The sequence below is a fragment of the Miniopterus schreibersii genome (genome assembly GCF_964146895.1).
Source record: "Miniopterus schreibersii genome assembly, chromosome: 11".
Lineage (NCBI taxonomy): Eukaryota > Metazoa > Chordata > Mammalia > Chiroptera > Miniopteridae > Miniopterus > Miniopterus schreibersii.
In genome coordinates, this window is record NC_138111.1 from 49,750,704 (window position 1) to 49,772,918 (window position 22,215).

At 32.7% G+C, this 22,215-nt stretch overlaps 1 long non-coding RNA gene across 3 annotated transcripts in view; it reads right to left on the reverse strand.

Annotated features, from left to right (window-relative positions):
* The window catches only part of LOC308563933, a 334,396-nt gene that overhangs the window by 95,069 nt on the left and 217,112 nt on the right, over positions 1-22,215 (reverse strand). For all 3 annotated transcript variants that reach the window (XR_013999871.1, XR_013999872.1, XR_013999873.1), the window contains one exon: positions 9,344-9,451. This is a non-coding gene — a long non-coding RNA (uncharacterized lncRNA). The remainder of the gene's footprint in view (positions 1-9,343; positions 9,452-22,215) is intronic.

Consider the following 22,215-nt stretch of genomic DNA (forward strand, 5'->3'; position numbering starts at 1 on the left):
CATTTTAAAAAGAAATAATAATTATCCTTCTCAAACTATTTCAAAAAATTGAAGAGGAAGAAATGCTCCCAAACTCACTCTATAAGGTCACCATTATCCTGATACCAAAACCAAACCAAGACACTACAAAAAAAAGAGAATTACAATACACAATGTCCCTGATAAATAGAGATGCCAAATTCTCAACAAAATTCTAGCAAAATGAATCCCACAGTATATTAAAAGGGTTATACACATGAACAAGTGGGATTTATATAAAGGATTCAAGGGTGGTTCAACACCCACAAAACAACTGATTCATTACCTCAACAAAACCAAGGATAAAAAACCTATGATGATCTCAAGAGATGCAGAAAAATCATTTGACAAAATTCAAAATTCCTTTCTGATAAAAACTCTCAAATAAGTAGATATAGAAGGAACATACCTCAACTTCATGAAGCTATATATGACAAGCCCACAGCTAACATCACACTCAATGGTTAAAAGTGGAAAGCTTTTTTTCTAAGATCAGGAGCAAGAAAAGAATGCCCACTCTTTTAGTGACTGTTCTATTTATTATATAAATTTAATATAATGGGTAATATTACATTTTTATTAATATTTTAAAATACAGGACTTACCTAATCCTAAAAACATTTTTGATAAAGTGGACTACAATGAAATTCATTGAAATTAGTTGAAATTTAATTAGAATTTTAAAATTACAATATATAAGATTTAAAAACAACTACAAATCTATTGTTTAAAGTAGACAATCAACAGAAAGTTAGATAAAAGGCTTAAGCAGAAATTTTACAAATGATAATATGAAAGTATTCAATAAAATATAAAAAGGTATACTCAACTTTGACATCAGTGAAATGCAACTAGCACCACGATATATCACTGTTTACTCACCAAAATTGTTACTGTTAAAACAAAAGGCAGAATATTGACTAGGGAGTGGATCAAACAAAACTCATTTATTGCTAATGAGAGTATCAATTGATAAAAAAAAAAACACTGAAAAAAATCCTCTAAAGCTAAGTAAACATATGTTCTATGGCCTTCATATTCCTACACGCAAAAACTGAATGATTGTCACAAATCTGTCAATGAGTACAAGATGCCAGGCACAAAAGAGTACATATTTTTTAGTCTAAGTACTTAGGCTTCAGAACAGGAAAGCAAATGATGGTATAAGGAGTTAGGTAGGATACTATCTATCCTAGAGGTGTGAGATAATATGTGGAAAAAAGAGGGGACTGCTGAGATGTTAGTAATAGCATTTTTGATCTGGGTGCCAGTATTCACTTTGTGAAAATTAATTAACAAAAACACATTTGTACCCTTTTTTGCATATATGTGTGTGTGTGTGTGTGTGTGTGTGTGTGTGTGTATTGTGATCTAGCATATGACATATACTATGCCAGAATGTCTAGAAGAATAATTATCAAATCTTATTATATATAAAAAAAAAAATCTCAGTAACATGTTTTTTGATTTTTAAAATCTGGAAGGTACTTGGGTGCCTAATAATTAGTCTAAACACAGCAATGACCATTTATTCTCAGATTAAACTTGATTTGTAAGTGCATGTTCAAATACTTTACTAACACATTTACTTGGAAAAAACAAATCAGTATTCTTTGTATGAAAGGAGTATTTTGGATGCTTACGGGATAGTGAAATATTTTAGCAATGATGAAGAATTCATCCATCTTAGTTTCTTGGTTATGAATGTTATAAACCCAGGACTGTCATCACCTCTAGCTCTATCCAGCTTCACCTTCCATGAAGTTCACACTTGTAGCTTGTTAGATGTAAATAGCATGAAAGACACTCAGTCACAGTGTGACTAAAACCTTATCACCTCAATCATGAGGGAACTTTTTCCATCTTTATTATTTAGATGGATTTTTCCTGCACCTATAATTTCTTTTCTTTTTTTCATTTTGAATGCATACTCCTTTATCAGGCACTTAGTTCTTTCATGCAAGCTGCAAATAAATACAACATAAATCTAGTTCACATGCCAATAAGCAATAAAATACCTTTCAAATTATATTTTTGATAAAGTTTCATTTAACACAAAGAAAATGAAAGAAGAGGCTATAAGACATACCATAATATTAGAATATTAATATTCATACACAACCTTTGGTAGGTATTTCCTTTTATCTACAGTGTATAAAGAATTAGAGCTTATGCCATCCTTTGCACAGGGAAATATATTTTTGAACTTTCAAACTTTTTTTTTCTTTAATATAGGCCACAAATCTTTTTTTCTAAAAACTAGGCAATAAAAAAAAAACAGAAAAGGTTCTTATCAGCAAAAGTAACACTTGTGCTAAATTATTCATGGAGATTCAAATACAATAAAGCATGTTATAAATCACCTTGCAATCAGGAACTCTAAAAGGTAAAGTCTCAAACATAGGTTTTACTATAACAATGACAACATTAGACAGAGATGGTTTTCTTTATTCAGTTTTATTTGTATTTCTCCATATTCTAAGAAAGGACTAAAGAAGGGCAATTAACAAACAGAGAACCTCTCAGCTGTCATGTCCTTACAGATATAGTACAAAATCATAGCTAAAAGCTACAAGTTATATTTTTGAGATAGAACACAATACAATACAAGGAAACAAACTGTGTAATGGAGTAAGCAACTCTGCCATGCTGAGTAGGTACTTCAATTGCTAGTCCCCATTTTACTCATCTGTAAAGACAGGTAGATGATGATAACTCTAACTTATGTTAGGGGCAGGATACAATTATATATACAATAAAATACTTTAACCACAGTTCCTGACACAAACTATTTCCTAAATATTAGTATTAATATAGTATTAGGATATGATGCTGTAATGATTTTGCTATTAATTTTAGAATTTGCAGTCCCTCTTCCATTCATCAAAACACATAGACATTTTTTCCCATTTTCAATGCTCTAACATGTTATCTGCCATTATCACTCTGACCTAGTTCTCACTCAAACTTCAATGATTCTTGACTGTATTTTTACGTGTTGATTTATAGATTGCTATTTTATTACATATTAAAATCATCACTAAAAGTCTACTTTGATGCTCAAATTGTCCAAGAGTTGGCCAGTAAGAGCACGTTCAAGCCTATTCCTGTGTCCTTTGGACATGTTCCTGTTATTATTTGAGCACTTTGTTGCTTTCAAGTACAAAAAGATGCCCCATGTTCATCTAGTACTTCAACCTGTCAGCCATGGAATCCATCATTTTTCGGAGAGGATTTTGTCCCTTTTAAATGATCTTTAGAAGCCAAGCTGTAGATGCTAGATATAGTCATCACTATGGTGGTGACACTACTTCTAAATTCTATTAGTGGACAGAACTGTACATACACATGCAGATATTTGCATCTATAGATTTTTCTGTATGTATCCACATATTTTAAAAAACATGAGTTCACACCTACCCTCCCAATTACAGTCCAGTATCATAGGTTTTCATCTTGTTTTCTCTATTTTCACACTTGTAATATCTTTCTTTGAGAGCGATATACTTAGATATCAATAATGTTTTTATTTACTTTTTAAATATGTTTTTATTGATTTCAGAGAGAGGAAGGGAGAGGGAGAGATAGAAACATCCATGATGAGAGATTCACTGATTGGCTGCCTCCTGCAAGGCCCCCACTGGGGATCCAGCCCTCAATCAGGGCATGTGCCCTGACTGGGAACTGAACCACGATCTCCTGGATCATACGTCAATGCTCAACATCTGAGCCATGCTGGCCGGGCTCAATAACCTTTTTATATACATTTATATACATACATACATTTACACATTTGACCAATCTCCCTGTGAATCTACATTCTCCATCACCAACACAACCACCCTGATTAGGCTACAACTCACCCCACCGAGTGGATTTCCTCTTCAGTCTGCTTGGGCAATGACCCCTTTTCTGGACCATCCCCAGATGCTCTGATAAGTCCTCTGGGTGGATTCCCCCCTCACCCTGCTTAAGTTCTAACGCCCTGTTCCCAGCCATAAGCCCCCTCATCCTGCACTTCTGGCTCATGATGTTCGTTTTCTTCCGCCCATCTAATGTCTTTATGTCTGAATTGGTCAGGAAGAGATGAGATGGGAAGAGAAGAGAGAAATGAGTAAAAGGAAATGGGAACAGGAGAAAAGAAGTGATAGCGACTATAGTTTTGATAACAAATAGAGGATGGAAAACATTTCCAATGTGATATATACACAGAGACACTATTTATATTAACTCATCTCAAGACTGTTATTTAAATATATGTCATCGGCTACCACACATATTATACAAAATGTCAGTTTTGTGTTCTCAGTTTGATACTTCTAAAACCTTATGTCTCATTAACTTGCTTTGTAGAGTTTTGAATCTCTTGTTGAATCAGTAATTAATAAGTATAATATTACATTAATGATCCATTTTGAAAATGTCTGGTCTGTCACCTTATTAAGAAAGGTATTGAACTAACTCTTCATAAAGGACAGGAAGGGTGTGGTTCAGAAGATGAGAAGTTAAGCTGTCTCCTGGCTAACGCAAAGCTCAGAGATCATGACTCAAAATCAACTTTAATATAACTTCCTCTTAGATTCAGTTTTAGGAACCAATTACCACCCACCTAAAAGATAAAGACTTTACTTTTTACCCCAAAGCTACATGGATTGAATTCTAGTATTGTAATATATAAAGGTTTCTTATTTCTTTTTAAATGGACATTTATTATGAAAACAGGATATACTTGTAAAGGGGTCTCTGATACGATATCACATCTTTCTAGCTGACAGGTCTGTACTACTTACATACTACAAAAAAAAAAATTATTTCTTCATCTAACCTAACCCAAGACATATAACTCTCTGAAGTTCTTTAAATATTTTTTGTGTGCTTAGCAATATCAACTAAAAGCTGGAAAAACTCTAATTACCTGGTTTAAATTACTTAAAGTAATTTCTTGATGATATTCTGAACCTTAATTTCATAGTACATCTTACAAGAAAGTAATTGTGCAATTAATAATTCATTTATTACTCCTAATATAAAATAAAATTTCCTTTTATTATAAAATAATGTGTTTCTTCTAGCAGCTTAAAGTACATAATGATAATATATGGGTATATTGTTGGATAAAACAGCAAAATTGTCTCCTTAGTTAAAAAATTGTTAGAATAATGAAATATATTTGCTACTTTCTTTGCATAGATATAAAAATAAAATATATAGATTGACTACTATAACCACTGACCTTGATTTTGGGGAAAAAATAATTTTATTTTATTTTTTGATATAATAAATTTTGTTCATTCAAGTACTCATTAAGAGAATAAAAAAGAAAGCCACAGCGGGACCACTTGTTTATAACACATACATCTAACAATTAACTAGTATTAATAAGGAATGTCTAACTATCAATAGTTTTAAAAAAACTACCTTAAAGATTTATATACACATCTTACAAAAGAGGAAAATAAAATTTCTAATAAACTTTAATAACTGTTTCATCACCAAACTTAGCAGTGAAGTGCAAATCGAAACCATACTGAAATACCACCATATACTTACAAGAAGGATTACAATTTTTTAACATCTTTATTATTATTTCTTGACAATCATGTGGAACAACTATAACTATCAAATAATTCTGATGGCAATGTGCATTGATATCATTTGGGGGGAAACTAGTAGTATCTACAAAAGCTTTAATTATCCTATGATTAAAAAATCAGTCCTAGCAAAGTAGATATGAGTATTCTAAGCAACACTCTTCATAACACCCAGAACTAGAAACAACCCATATCTTCATCAACACTGCATTGAATCAATAAATTTATATAATTATATTTATATAATTATATAGTATGTATATAATTATATATTTATATATATGACACACATATATAGATATATGTATAAATGGATAAATGACATATATTAATATATATAAACATATATACCAGCTATTATATATTAACTGATAGAGATATAAATACAGATATATGATCAATGAATGCCATACAGCAATGGGAATGAAAAAGATAATGCTACACACACAAAAAATTGATGAATATCAAAAAACTTCATGTTAAGGGAAAAAAATCAGACATTAAAATTTTAAAAAGCAAATCTATGATGACAAAAGTCATAGTATTTTGCTTTAGGGAATAGTGACTGTATGGGACAAGAGGAAAACTTTGAGGGTATTGGAAATATTCTATATACTGAACTGGCTGCTGGTTAGAGAGATTTGTTTATTTGATTTGTGAAAATTTGAGCTGTAAGCATGATATATTCAACAAAACATTACATCTAAATTTTCCCATCACAGTTTTCTAAATTATATGATTCTAGGCTTAGTGTCTTTCACTAGTGTAGTCCCGACCATGAGTAGTACTATAAAAAGTGTCCTACAGATAATTGAACCAAACTCCACTGCAAAAAACTATAGATAAGGTCTTGAAATATTAGATAACTGGTACATATCGAGGCAAGGAACAAGTCTAAGAACCTAAACTCAAATTTAAGCCTCCTACTTCCTGAGCTCATTCTACTTAATTAGGGAATTTATTCATTCAACAATGTTCGGGGGTTTTTTAATTTAATACCTTTACTTCTATTATTTACTAAAGTTCTTGTACTTCCCACCACACATTGCCCACTGTCTAATGATGATTTATTCCTCTATCTTAAGAAATAAATTATATGAATTATATATGTCAAGCTGCCTTATTTCATTTTTTCCTTATTTACTGCATAAATATAAGATTATTGCAGCAAAACCTCATGGTCATCTACTATAAACATTGAGCTTTATGAACCTCGACATATGCTAAGCACCTTCCAGATAGCACTTGCTATGTTACCCACTCTCTCCCGACAGGTACTTGAAGTGTTTAATTCAAGGAGAATTTGTCATAGTTCATGTTCTCACTTGATACAGCCCTTTATATAAAAAGTCATATTGTTACAAAATAGTATGGAGCCAAGAGTAAAGCACAAATTGTTAAAGACTTCCACTCTGATTATTTAACGGTCCTCCTCAGACATTTAGGCTACCTAACAAACTGAAGTTTCCTTTGCCTTTTCCAGCATGAGATCACAAATTAAGTGTTCTGTGGTTTTGCATACTTATGCTGCTACACACATACAGGAAACTTGATATTGCTGCTGTGCATAAGCTCTGTAGAAAACTTAAAGAATGGAATATGAATATGTTTGACAACTGAACTCAATGTTTATGTCTCTGCAAGCTTCTGGGTACAGTGACAAGAGCAAGCCAGCAAGAGGGGAGCAGAGACCAAAATGATAATTCCAAATAAATCGTGTTATGTTATAGACTGTTTGTATTCCCTCAAAACTCATATATTGAAACCCTACCCCCCAGTGTGGTGGTCTTAGGGGTGAGACATTTGGAAGGGAATTTGGATTAGATGAGATCACGAGGGTGGGGCCATCATGATGGAATTAGTTCCCTTGTAAGATAAGACAAAAAAAGAGTTTGCTTCCTTCCTCTGCTCTTTGCCATGTAAGGACTGTGTGAGAAAAAAGGCCATGTACAAACTAAGAAGAGGCTCTCCCAGACACCAGATCTGCTGACACCTTGATCTTGAACATTCCAGCCCCCATAACTGTGAGAAATATGTTTATTGTTTAAACCACCCTGTCGATGGGAATTTGTTATAGCAGCTTGACAAAGAAACTGAAAAGAAACATCTCATCTGAAATGAATTCTATCAGCTGTTATTTCATAAATTGAACATAGCCTGAACTTGTTCTCAACCTAAAAACATATACCCTATTCAGGGCTTGTTGGACTTAATTTCTTCTTTTAAAATTGTTTCCCAATGCTCTTATCCAATTAACACCTTGGACATATAAGAACCCTTAAACAGTTTATTGACATTTACCGCTGGCCCTCCAGGCATCTGAAACCTTCTATAGTTAGAGAAATGGCTACTTGCATCCAAGGTGTGACAGGCAAAAGAATAAATTCTGGGGTGTTACTGAAACTGTACAAAGGATTGAAAACATATTACTCTATATCCAGAGGAAGAGAATTATCTCCAAAGAAATGCTCTTGTCAGCAGTGAATCAAATAAATGCTTTGCCTTACTGAACTCAGACGAAAAGAGATTTTTAAAAATATCAACATGAACCTACCATTTAGCTGAATAAATAATAAAAGTGCTTGTCCCCTCTCCTTTAATTCTATTTTCAACAATGAGAATATCACCCAATTTACAGCTCTTTGGACTTGATGAGTTTGTGAAATGCAGATGAATCCATGAAGTTAGAAAATAGCATTATAAAACTTGCTTCAGCTTATAAATTGATTCTGTCTGACACCAAAAACTTAACTGAAGATGATGCTGGGAATAGCCTGTTATTTAAAACTTCCTAATAAAATAATGTTGGTCATTTCTATACCCTTCTAGAATATTTTACTTTATCTGATTTTATTTTATTTTATTAGTATATAATCCCATTTAATACTTTCCTAGTTTTAGATTATATATTTACTTTGTCCAATCTAATGTTGATCTTGTGTTCCCTGTATTTTTCTTAATGAAATTTGCCATAAATTTGTCAATTTTTTAAAAGACAGAGTTATGTGTGTATTATTTAAACTAATATTTTTTCTACTTAATACATTTTTATTTACTTTTAAAAGTTTATTATTCTTCTATATGATTAATTTCTACACATAGAAGCATGGAAAACTCAACTCATAGGAACTGAATACAATGATGGTTGCCAGAGGCAGGAGGTAAAAAAACATGAGCAGATTTTGGTCAAATGACCAAATTTTAGTTATAAGATGAATAATTTCTGCAGATCTACTGTACAGCATGCTGAGTATAGTTAATAATACTGAATTGCACCTTTAAAATTTGCTAAAGGAGTGAATCTTAAGATATTTTTTATCAAAAAAAAGTTCATGATGTGATGTGATGTGATGTGATGTGATGGGTATGTTCATCAGCTTGATTGTGCTAATCATTTCATAATGTATACATGCATCAAATCCCACGTGGTGCACTTTAAATATAGTACATACATTTTATGTGTCAATTATACCTCAATAAAGCTGCAGGGGGGGAAAGGAACTAAAATTCAAAGTGTTTAAATTCAGTTGATTTCCCTCAACATTTTCATTGTTTCAGACCCAGAATGCAAGATTCTCAAAAAGATTTCCCTTAATATTTTTCTTCTCACCTACATGATTTAGAAAAAACGATCATTACTGAGGGATTATTTTTATACTGACATTTTAGAGACACATTTCTTGCATAATTTGGATAACAGCCTTTTCTCCTTATTAAAGAGGGAATTCACTTACTGTGCTATGCAAATGCTCCGTGCAGTTAGCATCAAAAGCCTTAGATGGCAATGGCACTGTGGTTCACAACCAACGACAGGATGGAGATATTCTGTTCAGAGTCAGAGTCTGTAAAACATGCAGAGGGGACAAAAATGATGGGAAGTGTCATCATATCTTTCCTCCTTAAATACATTCTCCAGTGTTTCTGCTTATTTTTTATTTTGTTTTTAACATATCCACACCTGCCTTCGTACACGGCACTACATTACACAGCATTTAATTTTTCTTTTGTAAAAAATATAACTTGAGCCCTAGCCAGTTTTGTTCAGTGGTTAGAGAGTTGGCCAGCAGCCTGAAGCATCCCGGGTTCGATTCCAGCCAAGGGCACACCTTGGTTGCGGCCTTGATCCTCAGCCCTGACTGGGGCTAGTGCAGGAGGCAACCAATTGATGTGTCTGTCTCACACAGATGTTTCTCTTTCTCTCTCTCCCTCTTCCACTCTCTCTGAAAAGCAATGGAAAAAATATCCTCCAGTGAGGATTTAAATAAATAAATAAATAAATAAAACAAAACTCAAGTGTCAAAGAGTTAAATGTTGGACTCAAGGCAGTCACTAGCTTGAAGTAAGATGGACAAAATTTATCACCAGGGTTTTATGATTCCACAAGCTGTACTATCCACATGAAAATGTTACTTTTTAATTTAAAAATTACTCATTATATGTTTTACTTTAATTTTTTTTTTTTTTTAATGCTAGGCTAAAATTCTCAAGGATAGGGCTATAGAGATTTTTTTCAATTACCAAAACACATTAAAGTGTCTTAATTTGAATTAAATTGCTCTTACAAAGTAACTATCAGTCTATTAACTGTTCAGGATTATGCAGAGATGGAAGAGTTAATTTCAACAAATATTTCCTGAGGGCATCTTTATGGGCCAGACCCTTAGCTTGGTATCATGCAGTCTCCAAATTGAACAGGAACCTTGCTTTCAAGATGTTTACAGTCTTGTGGAAGAGATTTGTAACAATGAACTCCAATAAAAGGTAGAATTTAAAAGTGCTAAACAATTAAAAAAGTGCTAAATGACTCAAAGATTGCCAAATGACAGTAATAATGATCATTTTGACTTTTCACTCCTTGCCAAATAATCTGTAAATACATTATGAGGTAATGAGATGTCGAGAGAACAAGTAGTAGAAAAAGAAAGCACACACAGTAACTTATAATATGGCTAATGTAACCTCCATTTGCGTGAACAGGTCCCTAGAAAGCAAAGGGATGTGTCAACTTGAAATTGCCTCCCATGACTCTAAACTGTGATAAACAGAAACTCAGGTCCAATCTTCCAAAAGATGCCACCTAATCTTTTTTAGATTCTTACTTAAAATGAGCAGATTGATCTATTCTCTAAATTACCTTTTATAAGTTTAATTAATTTTTTCTTTTACAAATAAGGATCAACAAACTGAAGATAAATGAAGAACATGATTGTCTGTATACTCATTTTGAAAGCTAATAATAATTATTAAGTGCTTTGATGCATATTTCCCAAGGACCACTTACAAAGTATTTTTATGTATGTTATCTCACTAAATTTTTACACATAGAAGCAAAACAGGTCATGAGGCTCATTGTACAGATGAAGAATTTAGTTGCATATGTTAAATGAATTGATAAACATCACGCAGCTAATAAGCAGCCACAAGTCAGCTATACAAGAACCGGAGTCCAGCCTTCAAGGTTAGTTTAAAACAAAAAGACCCAAATTATTGTTCTGATTTCTAATTATTCTTTGAACTTTGATGGCATTATTCTCCAATTATCATCACGCAGTGCTATAGAATGAACAAAAAAGCCACATTCTGATAATTATCTTTTTCCCTAAAAGGAATATTCCTAACGATTTTTAATTTTTAAGGAAGTGCACTTTTCCACTTTCTTAGTAAGTGTCAGTGGAACTGTTAAAGCAGTCAAATTTGTCTCCTAAAATAGCCAACCTATGAAATGATACAAAGTCCTTTAATTGGTACCCAGAATGCAGAATAAAATTAAATCAAAAGATAAGAATTCATCTGTTGTGTGAGATTGGTGATATATAAATGTAGTCTCAGAGGATCTTCCTTTCTTATTAATTGGTCTAAATGTTACATATTAGAAATATAAAAACAAGACATTTTTCCAGTTGATGTGAAGAAATTATGCTTCTAACCTGCTCTATCAGTTAAGTATCAACACATCATTGGGTCAGTTTTTAAATATGTTTTCTTGGGATAGTAAAAGTTTCTACATAGGTATTATAATTATCACACATTTTTGTGGTTGGGATACATAAGCTATTAATAATAGCACTCAGTTCAGTGAAATGTGATATTTGTTTCTCGCCTATTAATATATCTACATTATTTTATTATTGTAAATAGAAAAGATTTTTTTAATTTTTTTAAATCTTCACCCAAGGATATGTTTATTGATTTTTAAGAGAAAGAGAAACATTGATGTGAGAGAAACATATCACTCAGTTGCTTTCCGTACACGCCCCGAGGATTATACCTGAAACCTAGGTATGTGCCTTGACAGGGAATCAAACAATCAAACCTGCAACATTTTTGTGTACAGGAGGATGTTACAACCAACTGAGCCACCAGGCCAGGGCAACTGTTTTGTATTTTTCACTTGCATTTGACATACAATATTATATTAGCTTCAGGTATACAACATAGTGATTAGATATTTATAACTTATAGAATGATCACCCCAATAGTCTAGTAAGGATAACTGAAATTCAACTTCATAGAAAATACAGGTTAAGAATTTAAACTATCCAGCTCTCTAACATGAAGATTTTACTAAGATAAAAGTAATAGGACAACTTGCATAATTTACATTTCTAATAAGTAAAAAGGAATGTCACTCTGTCTAGATGATTAAGTGGACATCAGAAAGTGCAACAGAACATGTCTCCCAATGCCCCCAATGGCCTTCTGTCTATTCAATGATCTTAAACTACTGCAGGAGGTTTCGATCTAGTTTGTGAGCTCAGGCAATGTGATTTTGTTCAGAAAAAAAACTAAAGAATGAAAGGCAACATTCTTCATGACACCTCATATTTGTGGCCCAGTTGATTTTAGGAAACATAATTCACCAAATAGTTCACAAGGCAGAGAGCCTTTGATACAGCAAAAGCTTCAATGGATCCTCTGCCATCGTACTTGACCTTGCAATTGGTTGACAGATGCATTTGAGTTTGAGTGGCACAAATCAATGAAAAGCTGTACTTAAAAAACAGTTACATCACAAAATGGAAGAGTCAAATTTCCAACCACTCCACTAGTTTGACTGTAAATGAGATTTATATTTATGAAGCATTAGCACTGTTGTTTTTTTAATGACTATCTAAATGTTTTGAACGGAGATTAAATGGCAATAAAGCATATTAAACTACAGCAAACATCTGGAAAACTCTCATCAGCAGTTTAATTGCAGTATTTCCAAGTCTGCTCACACCAGTTACAGTTATTTCAGACATATTTCAGAATAAGCACATTGTGGACTTTGCCCAATAGAATGAATATCTGCACTAAGTGAAGCATACTCATAAACTCATAGACACAGACAACAGGGCAGTGATTACCAAAGGGAAAGCGGGGTGGGGGAAATAAAAGAGGTTAAAGGGGTGTATGGTGTTAAAAAGAGGCTTGACTTGGGGTGGTGAACACACAATACAACATACAGATGATGTATTATAGAAGTGTACATCTGAGACCTATATGACTTTATTAACCAATGTCACTCCAATAAATTCAATAATTTTTTTTTTTTTAATGAAGCTTACTTATTTTTCAAGGTGACTCCATGTTTCCTGCCAGCAAATGTGAAAATCTTATTTCCAAAAGTAAAAATACTGGGGATAAACAGATTATCTAAACATATCTGCCTAGAAGTCAAATTATAATTCATTTTATACACTGTCATCTTACTTCCCGTTAAGCATAACTATAATAACTTATTGTCCTGTTTATAAAACTCAGTATCTTTTCATTCCCCACTCGTCTCCCAATTTAAAATGTCCTTACTCAATAATACCTCATCCTAACATTCACAGTTCTCTACGTTCTGGATCAAACTTCTCTTTTCTTGTTATCTTTCACTCTCCTCTACATACACCATCCACTGTCCCAAACACCTTTGTACTCACTATTCCTTCATGGCCCTTCTGTGTATTCAGTTGCCTTTGGTAGGAATGTCCACATCAGTGTTCAGCTACTATAGATTCAATTAACCAAACCAAATAGCATTTTCTTCACAAAGCACTCATTCCTGCTATTCCCAGCTGAATGCAATCTCTCCTTCTCTAAATTTCCATAGCATTTTACAAATCACAGATCTCAAATTGATAAGGCAGGAAAACATGGTGAATATTTTTCCTTCTTTCCTGTATTCTTCCTATATTAATTCTAGAGGCAATGTAATATGTTGATATCATGCATCTTATTTCCAGAATTTTAAACTATTTTTTAAAATAAAACAAATTTTAACATTACTAAACTCATGCCAATTTGTCATTGAATTAATATTAACTAAATATTAGCAGCTGCTAAGATATATTTACTATAAAAAATAGTTTAATCTTTGCAACCCTATGAGGTACAGGTGTATATTCACAAGCTGAGAGGGAAACTGAGACCTGAAAAAATTAAGAAACTCAATCAAGCTCATGAAAGTAGCAAGAGCTAAAGAGGCTTTCTTGTCCTTACTCAATTCTGTGATTTTAACCCCTTTACAAAACTGCCTAACCTTGTTACAAGGTTTTGGTGGTACAGTGTTGATAAAATATTATGAGATTTGACCTGAGAGTCAGAAAAAAAAAAGGTAAATAACCAGAAATAATTCCATAGCCTAATAAACACTACCATTGAGGATACACTTGGTGTTATCAGAGTATAATTCAGGGACAACTAGTCTCGTCATAGGGAGTGATAAATATTTCACCTATTTTGAAAGTGGGGGTATGTGGGTAGGGAAGGCAGCTTGGCATTTTTTTTACAGTAGAAAATTCCTAAACTCACAAAAAAATGTTAAACATTATTTTAAATCATACTATCTTTAAGGGCAATGCCATGTTTCTATTTTAGAATCTAAACCTTTTTTGATTCATCATAAAACATAGCATGATAAAATACTTTGTTGATTGGGTTGTTAGAAGAAGTGATGAGTAAATGAATGAGACAATAAACTAATAAATGAATCGCTGAACAAGTGAGAAAGATACTGCCTAAAAACAACATCTTTGCAAAGAATATCCAAGAACATCAAAGAATGGAGGTAGAACCATTGTTTCTCTAGGTATGTCTCACATGTTTAACTTGGCCGTCTCCATGTTGAGAAAATGAAAGCATTCTTGTATTTTGCAAGACAGCCATTTTTCCATTACTTTTTCCAATTCAATTAACTACTTAATCCAGAAAAGGGTGAAAAATTGGAAATAAAAGAGAAAAATTAAAAAGTCATTAAATTCAAGGAATATTGCCCACCTATCTCTTCCTATTTAGTTTGTAATCACACAAAATGAAGGTACAGCACTGTCATTTATACTTTGCAATCAAGTGCCAAATACAGGGTTATAATTCCATTTTAGTGGAATATGTTTCATTATTCACCTTATTTAATAAACTGTCATTTGAAAGGGGATCAGATAGGCTTTTTACAATGAATCAAAGAGCTGCTCTGAATTTCTCCTTTATTATGCATGCTACATTCGAAGCTAATGAAGCATAACCTCTGAGCCGATACTTTTATAGATGAAAGAGACATCATGTCACATCTTCTAGTTATTTCATCAGCTACTCCTTGCCAATACAAAACACACTGATTGCTCTGCACTTTATTTTTGACATTTGATGGGCATTCTTGTTGCAACTCGTCTAATGGTTTCCTACCATATGCATAGTTTAGGTATGAACCAGGAAGGAAACTACTAGGAAACATAATCTCTGATATCAGGGGTACATTTAATTTAAGAAGTGTAGTGGAGATGCTCATGATTATTCTGTTTTACAGAATTTGATATGCCTGGCCCCTAGAGCAAATATTGCCTTGAAATAGTATTTTTAAGAAGTATAATATCACCTAATATTATTTTCACGAGGTTTTGTTACTTATGAAAAAATCTAGAAAATTGGTTCAGGTAAAGCCATATAATCTTCCCTGTGAATGGGACTGCTTCATTAATAAAGGACATCAAAAGGAATAATTCATCACTGGAGAAATGGTTTCATTACAATACTACTACTCAATGCCACTAACTAACAGTCAATTCAATGAGTATTGAAATATAAGTATAAGCTATATTTGATCAATAGCACAATATAAGGAGAAATACTTTATGAATGAAGTGTGTGAATATATGTAACACAAAATAGGTTTTTATATAATGTTTAGTGGCTTTTTAAACCTTTAAAAAATGGTAATGTGAAATATAACTTTTAAAAAATTGGCTCCCCAAATAAAATTTCAAGAGTGTAGTTATTTTCAAAATAATAGAGTCTTACTATTATGAGCAGAAATACAGCTTTCCCTCATTAGAGCAGGAAATCAGTTGTGTACACAGGCAGAGATTCACACAGATAACTTAAAAAACCCAGGGCTTTTATTTTATCATATAACTTGCATCTTTATAAGGGATGGCTAGTTTCTTACTAAATAAATCTTACTTGTTTCAAACACAGTGTTATATCTGGAAGTGAAGAAAAGTATTTGAAGCAGGACATTATGTACACATTACCATAGGGGGCAGTATCATGAGTTAGCACAATTAAAACCGAGGTGATAAAGCTATGGTAAAACTAGAGCAACTAATTGGAAAATTGCTCTGCAGATGCATGATAACAAAATTATTGGAAATATGCATAACAACAAGTTATTTTAAGTCAGTGACAGCAAAATAAATAGAGAACAAACACCCTCAATGTACAAAACCTACGTAAAGCCTCTCTTACTACAGGCAACACCTGCCAAATATATTTACAGTTAAAATGACTACACAAGAAGAAATGAAATGAATATGTATAATTTAGTCAACAACTAAAAATTAGACTCCAAATTTGACATTTTTACATATATGGGACGTTGCGGAGTTTTACAATTTGTTTTAAGGAAGGTAAAATATGAAAAGTAAAAATTATTTTTCAACAAGATAAATATTACCTATTACAATTAAAAATTAACTGTCTATTCTTTCAACTCTAGCTATGCTGATCAATATACGCTGTGTAAGTCACTGGTCACTACTGTGTTTAATACAGTCTTATTGATGCTGTAGTATACAACTAAATTAATTTTCATCTTTAAGTCTCAAGAAACAATCTGGCCCAGTCTCTGCATGAAACTGGCCTGTTCCTAAATATGTCATTGTCAAGTGTACAACATTCAAACCAGAAGAAGCTCATTCTATTCTTAGGTCACCCATTTTGGGTCAGTTTCCTCATTTGTAAAATAAAGTATCTAACCAACACCAGAACTCTAAACTTTAGTAATCCAAAATAATCTAATGCTACTAATGCTATTATTCATTTTTAAAGATTATTCGATCAGAAATCCAAATAGTCAAAATGTGAATGTATGTATGTTTTTAGTATCCAACACAATCACACCAATTACAGCTCTCCTTAGGTATAAAAAAAATTATTTATTGCTGAAATAAGCCTAGTTATTCCTCTTCTGGTATCATATAATTGCAAATATACCTACGTTTATGCTTTATGTTTTCCAAATTATATAAAGCTATGTCATGGTCATCCTTTGACCTTCACTAGGACAAACAATTATATTGTAGTAAAATTTTATATCAAGCTTCAATTTCAATTTCTCTGTAAGAATCCCTTTGTTAACCCTTTCTGACTCATAAAATTTCTGGGAACTTGATCTCAACAGGAGTATTATTTTCAAAATTGTTCATAATCATATTACCTTAGTATATTCAACATGATATCAATCAGATATTTAAAAAGGTCATAACACTGATTATGTGCCTATGAATTTTTTAATACCCAAGTTCAGGCTTTCATAATCATTTCACAACATCCTTGACTGTGTAGGTATGACCCTTTACAAAAATTATTTATCCATGTCTTCCTAGAATATATATTACAACAGATAGATTAATATGATGAGAATTACGTGGTTAAGCGTGTAGTTTCAAAAACAAAACCAAAATTTAGTTAAACTGCTTATTGCTTTGCATATATATATGTGTGTGTGTGCATATATATATACAAATACTTTCTCTCCCTTTAATATTAAATATATTGCAATAGAATCTGCTACATTTGGTTTTCATGAGAATCACATGTATTAAAAATATGAAGTACCTAAAATAGTGTCTGGGAACATGATTATTGTTCTTTAAATTAATATTATATTTTCATTATACAAATATTCCTTTATATCAAATATTTATAACATAATATTAATTATATATGTCATCATTGTATACCAAATTTATCTTACTTGATATTTCTTTATGATACAGTATATAACATATATTATAGGTGTAATAATATACATTAAATTATTTTATAGAAATCATATAAAGAAATAATATAAACCTGAGAAAAAAATTATTTATATTTAAAGGATTCCATTTGATATGTGTAAATGTATCCAAATCTTTATTTCACATTACAGGTATTTACAAAATGAAGTTAAGCTTTTTTCAAGTTTTTATTATATTCATATTAAAAATCTCATCAAGTGGAAATATGTGTTCTCAGGTACTAGAAGAACTTGGAGGCCCTGTCCATAATAAGAGATTATCAAAGATTACTTCTTTTGACCTATCTATAGGGCAAACTTCTGTTTCCTAAATGTCTGCACTTCTTATCACCCTGCAATGAGCCTCTGAAGCCCCCCAGGTGCGTTCCCTCATCCCTGGCTCAGGATCTTATATACCTCAATCCCCCTTTCTGTCTCCGAACCTCTCCTGCAGGTGGTGTCTCTGACTCTCTCATGTATGCACGGTTCCCATACATAAAGTGCGTATTAAATTTGGTTATTTTCTCTTGCTAATCTTCTTCATGTCTAGTTTATTATTAGATCAGCCAAAAGAACCTTGAGAGTAGAGGAAAGTTTGCTACTCCCCCGCACTACTATAAACTTTTATTGTTCAATAAGTTTGAATCTGAAACAAGATTGTAGATAGATTCATCATCATACCTCTGGTTTATCAATAAGTTACATTTCTGTTACATTATTTTAAGACATGCTTCATTGCTTCTAAGTTTTTGTGCAATTACAAAACAGCATAAACAGAATTTGACATAAAGAAGCATGTTCCAATCCTATATCTATAACAAATCAATGCAATATGCAATTCAACAAACAGGTTTTAAATATCTGCTCTAAACCAGATACTTCCCTAAGTGCTAGGGACAGATATTTGGCAAATAAACCTTGAAGATTTCAAAGTCTTTTAAAAGAGACAAAAGAGTGGGACATTACATTTTCTATAAGATACAGAGATAGCAGATCTTACTGATGAAATCTATCAGAGGGTATGTTTTGGATCTATATGCAATCTTGTGTTGCTGGACTATAAACATAACTAATGGTTCCTATAATGTCCTACAAGGCCTTATCCAATTTGGCCTTTGGAAGATCCAGTAGAAGTCATCTTCTGGCCAAAAGAAGAAAAGCAATTGAAGTAATTTAAGATAAGCAATATGGGAATAGCCAGAGATTATACTGGTTTGGGAGACAATGCTTTCATCCATTAAAGAGTATAAAAGGAAGGAAAGAAGTACATATAAAAGGTGGCCTCAGGTTCATTTCTCCATCAGGAAGGATGCTGGTGTTGAGGAGAATATAACTACCATGTCTTCCGATGCTCTGACAAAACCTCAGATGCATCACCTTCTGGCCAAGCACCTGTGATTTCATATTGTTGGAATCATCATTGTATCCCTGGGGGTTGTGGCTTTCTTTAAGTCTGCTGTGGCTTTCTATAAGTTTGCTGTGGCTGAACCAAGAAAGAACGCATATGCAGATTTCTACAGAAATTATGATTCCATGAAAGATTTTGAGGAGATGAGGAAGGCTAGTATCTTTCAGAGTGCAAAGTGACCTTGGAATGTAAAAAATTTCTTTGGATTGAGTTCCATGGAAGTTTGTCACTGATATGTGTTCCTGAACTACGAAACATGAATATTTGAGGTAATGAATAGTATCTCTTGATAAAATAAACAATTAAGAAATACCAAAAATGAAAATGAAAATAAAATAAGCAGCTTTCTACAAGTTTGGAAGAGATAAATCAGAAACTATAATAAGATTTGATAACGATTACATGTGAAAAGCCAGATTATATTATATGGGAAGCAAAATCAAGATTCTAACATATCTCAACATATCAAATATCATCCCAAGAAAAGTATTGTTGATTATGTGCTGATTTTTTTTTTTTTACAAAGTAGAATTCCCAGGAATTTTCATTATTTAAACATAACAAGTATGTGAACTAATTATTGTCACATGACATTGAAAGGTAAATGACCCTTTTTGAGCATATCTGTTCCCATTCCCTGATAACCTCTAGGTAACCCCTTTCTGAGACTATCCTTAGAATCAATCATACTTTCTACTGTGGACTATCCTGCTCAGGAAATGGACATCACACAGGCACAACACACTTTTATCCAACCCCCATTTCTTTGTTTGCTGATACATCATTAAACAATGGATTTTTCAAATAATACCAAGAAGTGTCAGCTTTAAGCCTTTTGTTTCCTATGGATATCCGCCATGTAAATATGCAGATTCTGATCATATTTATGAGTGAAGTTGAAGAAGGCAGGTACCAACCTACTTCCTGTGATTCTATCTTTTGAATTTGGGCATTGCAGTTAGCTCTGTTTGATAAAGCTGCTTAGTTTGAAAAAAATAACATGTCATCTTTTATGGCTTTAAAATGGTACAGAGTAAAAACGGAATAACTGAACCATGAAGGTCAGTGTAGTATTTTATACGAGTAAAACATAGCTTCTGATAGTTTTTCTAATCTGAATGTAACACATGTAATTTCTTGCTAAAGCTTAAAGGGTCTGAATGGAGATCTATTATATGTGTAAATCAATAGCCTGAACATATTTTTTTCCTATTATCTGGTTCAAAACTGTTACTAAAAGATAACTGTGTATTTGTAATATGTATTATCTCAAAGAGAGGCTTCCTAGCCCATTGGCAGTAGTGGTCAGAATAATAAGTGTTTCAGCCAAGAATGAAAAGAGGAATGCTTGCTTATTTGTTGATGTGCACAGTATTGAAAACACAATATAGTGGAAAGAAATTTCCTCAGTGCAAATGAAAAGGTAGTAAGTGGGAAAGAAAAACTAAATATAATTTATATAAATATCTTTATTTTGAAGATTTTCAAAGTTCTCTAAATTGGTACCTAATTTTATTTTTTCCATCCTTTATCTCCAACCTTTCTTTAAAAGGAGATAAAGTGTGGTGAAGTGTTGGGAGTTCTTTACTCTCTCTGCCTTTGTGTTTACAAACATTCATAAATAAAATAATTAAAAAGAAAATATAGCTGACACTTGTTTCTCATTCCATTATAATAAATCTCTCACATATAACTCACAATGAAATCATTCCTAAAACTCACTGCTGACCAATTCTTTCTCATTTCCTCTGGAAAATTAGCAGTTGCCGCATAGCTGCTGCTTATTGACTTCTGTGATATATATATATATTTTTTTATTTTTTATTTTTTTAAAATATATCTTTATTGATTTCAGAGAGAGGAAAGGAGAGGGAGAGAGAGATATAGAAACATCAATGATGAGAGAGTCATTGATGGAGCCCGCAACCCAGGCATGTGCCCTGACCGGGAATCGAACCCCGATCACCTGGATCCTAGGTTGACGCTCAACCACTGAGCCATGCCTGGCCGGGCCTGTGATATATTTTTTAAAAAGAATCTTATTTCTCCATTTATCTCTGATCTCTTCTACCCAGTTTCCTTGCTGAACCTCTCTTCTATTACAAGATAGGTCAATGTAATTATTATTCAGATTATTACCCTGTGATCAAAATATCTGAGAAATTCCATCTAGCTCATGCTTTCTGGTATCATTTTTATGTCAGTGATTTCCAATCCTGCATTTCTAACTCTGTCCTATGTCCTGAGTACCAGGGCCAAATATTCAAACAGATGGAGACTACAGCACATACATGTCCATCACCACCACAAACTAACCATCTTCAAAGCTACACTCCTCCTCTTCAGTTATCCCTCCTTTTATTTTTCTTCTACTTATTTCCTTGATTGTACATCCTAGTTGTCCCTTCTTCATCCAGTTCCCCTACTCTTAATCAACCACTGGTTACTAAGTGTTGCCAATTTTCTTCTTAATTCTCTTACATCTCACATCTCTAGACTCCTTCCCATCCCACTGTCACAGCTCTATTTCTGATCCCACATCTCTCACCTAAATTGTTGTATCTGTCTAATTGCTCTCTCTCTGCTCTTACTTCTACTCACTCCATGTGTGCTGTCAGAGTGATCCTTCTAAAATAGTTACGAGAATACCTTATAATTATATCTTATGATTTCCAAGGACCAACTAAGATAAGGCCCAAAGTCAGGTCTGGTCTACAAAGTTCTGGAAAACGTGACTCCTGTTCACCCATTCTGTTTACTCACTCAATCTTTCTCCTTCTATCCACTCTCTCTAAATCGTCCCCTCCAATCACTGAAGTATTCAATATTATTTTTTCATAATAATGGTATTATTTGACTCATGTTAGAGGTGATGAAACTGAAAATTTATAGAGTTTACATAGATATCCCAAAGTTACATAATTAGACTGTAAAGTCAACCATCAATTCAA